Source organism: Triticum urartu, unplaced genomic scaffold (genome assembly GCF_003073215.2).
Source record: "Triticum urartu cultivar G1812 unplaced genomic scaffold, Tu2.1 TuUngrouped_contig_8703, whole genome shotgun sequence".
In the NCBI taxonomy this organism is placed as follows: domain Eukaryota; kingdom Viridiplantae; phylum Streptophyta; class Magnoliopsida; order Poales; family Poaceae; genus Triticum; species Triticum urartu.
The window spans coordinates 7561-13229 of record NW_024119680.1 but is presented as its reverse complement, the minus strand read 5'-3'; the positions used below and the strand labels follow the sequence as shown (position 1 = coordinate 13229).

The 5669-nt window shown below is 36.6% G+C and overlaps 1 long non-coding RNA gene across 1 annotated transcript; it reads right to left on the bottom strand.

The window, feature by feature from the left end:
• Positions 1-759: 759 nt before the first annotated feature.
• LOC125531984 lies at positions 760-2561 on the bottom strand. Its single transcript, XR_007293661.1, has 2 exons — positions 2478-2561; positions 760-1094 (listed from the first exon to the last, which is right to left on the bottom strand). It is a non-coding gene; the product is annotated as an uncharacterized LOC125531984 (long non-coding RNA).
• Between the last annotated feature and the right edge of the window lie 3108 nt (positions 2562-5669).

The following is a 5669-nucleotide window of genomic DNA, read 5'->3' as shown; positions in this document are numbered from 1 at the left end:
AAGATAGACATGGCTTCTTCATCCTGGCATAATCAGAACTAGTCACTTCACGTACTCCATATTCTTCTTCAGAGGAAGATGATCCTGTTGTGCAAAGACAAGAGGACTACTAAATGCTAGCATCACTATTTGCTCGAAAAAAAGGAAAGTAAATATTTAAAACAACACAGATGAAGCACTTCTCAAGGACAATACCACTTTTTCATGACAGTATCTAAACAGTAGCACAACACCAATCGAGATGACAAAGCTCAATCATATGGATGAAATTCGTGGGTGAGTACCAACCTTTGTCCGGAGGCTTATTGTGTAGAGCATACAGATGAAGCAATTCTCCGGAACCATCTATTGCAATCTACGGTGGTGGCCATGCTTACTATATACTCCTCGATTAGTTTAATGTTTCCAACATCTTCTTGTGCAGTTCCACTAAAATATATGGTATCTTCAAAGAAGATCCCTGTTTGCACAAGTAGAGATAATCTATTATATAATTAAAATGATAGAAAACCAAGGGTGATGATTTGGCACTGTAAAAGCTAAGATGTATCAACGGCGAAGATCTAAAACTGTTTTTTTTCTAGAAAAGATCTAAAACGGGTTGATATTAGGAAAGTGCACACGGACATGTACTATTGCACGTGTATTTTTTTACACCTGAAAAAAAACTGAAACGGACATATCCTATTGCACGTAACATTAGGCAAGTGTACACGGACATATACTATTGCACGTGGAAGACTCTGAAACGGATTGCTATTAGTCAAGGATACGGTCGTATACTATTGCAAAAGTCATCCGTACAGAATTCAAACTCAGCAACCTTTGACTAATATAAAGGTTGGGGCAGACACCTCAGAACACCCACGGAATAATAGATGCCAGAACACCCATTGAAGGGAGATCCACACAACAACATATCCACACAGATCGAAGGGGCGACATACGTCGGGACGCCCAGCACATCGAAGGACGGAAGAAGAAACGACAGACACATCAAGTTTGGGTAATATATATAGCTTAAATCTTGAGGTCTGTTTACATCTTTCCATCCCTGCATGTCTTTGCAACCTCCTTATGAACACCATGTTTTCCTGTCCATTAACCATTAGTTAGAACACTTCTTTCTAACCAAATTTCATTATTGCATTACCATATGAACCACTCCTTCTAAAATTGTTTTCAAGGCAACATCTCCATGGCGTACACGAAGTCGAGTGAGTTAACCACAAGAGGACAGGCATGGAATATTAAAGCCAAAGTAATGAGAATGTGGGACTCGATCAATCCTTCGACTGATGAACTTATAAGCATCGATATGATCTTGATGGATGAGCAGGTATTTTCTTCACATAATTAACAATGGTGATTGTTTTATTGTTAAAATTACTACTAAAGTTTTCTTTCATTGAATTTTGAAGGGCCATACAGTTCATGCTACTATTTGGAAGAATCTAATAGACACTTACAGAGCAAAGGTCAATGAGGGTTCTATATATGCTTTTAGCAATTTTAAAGTTGTAGATTCGACAAAATATCGACCAGTCAGCAATGAAATTAAAATTAATTTTTTATACAACACAAAATTAAAGGAGATGAAAGGTTCATCGGATAATTTTCCAGATTACTACTTTGAGTTTGCTAGCAAAGATACCCTACAAGAACGTCTAGAAAAAGACCAACAATGCTCAGGTATGTTGACAGTCATATTCTTACTTCCAAGTGGACAATTTAAATTTGATGTCATTTCTTGGTGGTTGTATTAATAAACTCAAATGAATAACTTTCTAATTTTTGAAGTCTTTAATCTTCCAATTTGCAGATGTCATTTGGTTACTTACCAAGGTTAAGCCAATAGAATCAAGGATAACAAAGAAGAAAACACCTGCAGATGTACGTCAGATTGAAATTCTAATGCCAGAGTAAGTGTATATCCATGTATCAACTTTTCACTAAAGGGTAAAGGCTGTTTTCTTCCACTTATATTATTATTACCATTAATTACTTTGGAATGAATTATTCAGGGGTGATAGAATCAGAGTATCATTATGGGGAAGATTAGCTCATCATTTAAGTGAGGATGTAATTGGCAATCAAATAATTATTATTGTTACCTCAACAATGGTGCAAAAATTCAATGGTAAGTTGAATCTGTTTACATGTCTTTTTCCATACCAAAATAATAAATCTAACTGATTTATTGTTCATTAAATAGGTTTGTGCCTAAAGTCAACTAGCGCCAGAAGATTATATACGAATCTAGATATACCCGAGACTTGGGAACTTCGTGGCAGGTATTAAGCACAATTTGTAGGTTCTGGTCATATAGAATTTCATAATATATCTTCATTTACTAACTTTTTTTATAGCCACTCCACCGAAGAAACTTTACCAAAAATGATGGAGATAGATAAAAGTACTCAAGGGGCACTAGAAGATCAAATGTTTTACAGAATGATAACCTTAAAAGAACTTACTGGAATTAGGCACGATAATCCAACAGATGAGGTAATGAATCAAAACTCTTCTAAGACATGATATTGTAGAAGCCTCCAATACCTACAGATGTATTTGACATATTTGTATGAGTGACCACATATTCTTTAAAGAGCTATATTTTCTTCATCAACTTTCAGGACTTTGTGTTCACAACAATAGCTACAATTGATCAGTTACAAGAAAATATTCAATGGTGGTACATGTCATGTGATGTTTGCAACAAAATTGCTACAAAAGAATCACATAATTATTATTGCAAGAATTGTGATACGTATCCAGAAGGTTTAACACCTAGGTAAGCATATTCTCTTGATTTGACCATCATTATGTACTATCACATTTGTGTTACACTAATGAAATGTGATTCTAGGTATCGTATTCGGCTTCAAATTAGTGATCGCACTGCTACTACAAGTTGCACTTTATTTGATGAAGAGGCTGAAAGAATGCTCAATACATCAGTCTCATTCTTGTTGGATTCCTTAGATGGAAAATCTGAAGAAGTCCCAAGATTATACAAGAATTATGTGGACAAAGACTTATCTTTCGATTCAAACTCAACAATAAGAACCTCACTCTAGGCATGCAGAACTATGCAGTAAAGAAAATATTTGTGCCTGATGAGAAGCTTGAGAAGCGATACTTAGAGGATAAAGCTGAAGAGGTAGTGGTCTATTAAACTATCAAATCTATTTAAACACCAATTATTATACTCTTTTATATGGAACTATTGAAGCAAGTATTTACAATTCTCGATCCATTGTGCTCAACAGGATTTGATGGATGATGAAGTGGACAACATGTTAAAACGAGAAACAAAGAAACCGAATGAGCCAGTCAAAAAGGTGATTGAATACTTCACTGTACAAGCTTTTCTTTACATAAATTCATCTCTTAATTCATCCATTTATGTGATTTTTGCAGGTACAAATCAGCAAGTGTGAACTTAGCAAAAACATATGTGAGTTGGTCCCTGTGAAAGAGGAGCCAGAAGATAAAAGCAATGGGAGTACAGTACATCAGAAGGAGCATCAACATCAAAAATCATCAACGAGTGTTGATGGTGGGAAAAGGAGGCGAAGATCTGTTGTATTATCAGACTCAGAAGATGAAGAAGTGGAAAACAGTATATCTGGAAAATTAGAAAAGGCAGCGCCCAAAAGCACCTGAAGTGTTCATGCAAAAAACAAGAAGACAAAAGTTGAACATGAAGGCTCCACAAGGATGACACGAAGTTTGACCAAGAAGACTAATAGCATCAAGACGATGTAATCGTCAACTCAAAGATCAAGTACACCAAACAACACCCAAGAGAGGAAGGACCTTTTCCAGAAATTTTTTGGGACAGTACTTTATCCTATATTTATTATTTTAATGTATCCGAGGACTGAAATATTTAGTGTGTTTTTATATATGATCAATATGTATGAAAAATATGACATTTTGTTTTCAAACAATTCAAGTATTGTATACTATTCAAAAGAGAGAATGACCAGTACATTCCTTTGATCTTAATCAATTTAGCATGGCATTTGTGTGGTTGGTCAAAGCTCTAATGTGCCTGCAACATTTGCTAGAACTACAATGTACTAGCATGGCCTAGAATATATGAGAACAAAAATGCTCAACTGTATTTGAAAAGATTGAGGCCTCTTTTGGTTCATAGGATAGGATTATCGTAGGAATAGGAATTTTGTAGGAAATGAGATGACATGTATCTCAAATCCTATGAGTAGGAATAGGAAACGAGATGTCATTTGGTTGACACCAAAGAAAATTTTCCATTGAGTCTAGGCTCATTTTTATTTTCCTATAAAATGTGGAGGATAGGAACCAATCCTATGTAGGAATAAGAATCCATTCTTATGAACCAAAGGGCTCTAAAGGAAAAAATCCTATAAGAAATCCTATCCTCTAGAATTCCTATGAAATTCCTCCAAACCCTGGAATACTATGAAAAAAGTAATCAAAATCATCGACTCTGAATTGTTCCATATGAAGCCACAATGAAATTTAAAACGACAGAAAGATGGATTGAGCTTTTATCCGGGGCGTATATTTACATCACGAACAAGCATATGGATGGGGACTCACAGACTTGGCCTCTTTTGGTTCATAGGATAGGATTATCATAGGAATAGAAATCTTGTAGGAAATGAGATGACATGTATCTCAAATCCTATGAGTAGGAATAGGAAACAAGATGTCATTTGGTTGACATCAAAGGAATTTTTCCATTGAGTCTAGGCTCTTTTTTATTTTCCTATGAAATGTGGAGGATAGGAACCAATCCTATGGAGGAATAGGAATCCATTCCTATGAACCAAAAGGCTCTAAAGGAAAAAATCGTATAAGAATCCTATCCTCTAGAATTCCTATGAAATTCCTCTAAACCAAAGGAGGCCGCTTATTTTTTTCTCACTAACCCTCAAAAGATCCGACCAAAATTATTTTGCAGACAAAATGTATTTGGGCCAGACGCATACCTAGCTGAACTAAGTACTGACTAGGCAAGATAGTTGAAGGCCAAACCTGCGCTGCTACTTGCGGCACTGATGCACACAGGTTCCGCTCCTTAGTGCCTGCTGCGCGGCGCTGCTCCACGCAGGTTACTAGCTACTTGGTTCACCTCGCGAAAGGCGAAAGCTCGCTTGTGCCGGCGTTTCCGTGCGGCGGCCGCGCCACCGCATGCCCTCCTTGGCGCAAGAGCGGATCCAGTGAGAATCTTAGCCCAGCAGGTCAACGGAAGCTAATCGTAAGCAATTTGCTCATCCAAAGAATATCTTTTTAAAAGGAACTGTGCGGAAGAGGAATAGTCCATTGATACGAAGTGTGAGAAGATAATAAGCGGCGTAGCAGGAATTTTATTTTATTTTATTTGGACAGCACTGCAGCAGGAGAGTTGAAGTGCGAATAAAATACAGTACATTTTTAGGGGAGCTAGACAGCTTTCTGACAGCCAAGCACCAGCCCAAATTAGCTCATTAATCAGAAGTTGCTGGTGTAGGACTAACTATTAGTCGTTGCTCAAAAAAAGCTACTATTTATTCAAGCTAAATTTCCTTTAAAGACAATCCGTATTGTACTATCCGATGTTGCTCAAAAAAAGCTACTATTTATTCAAGCTAAATTTCCTTAAAAGACAATCCGTATTGTACTGTCCGATTTTG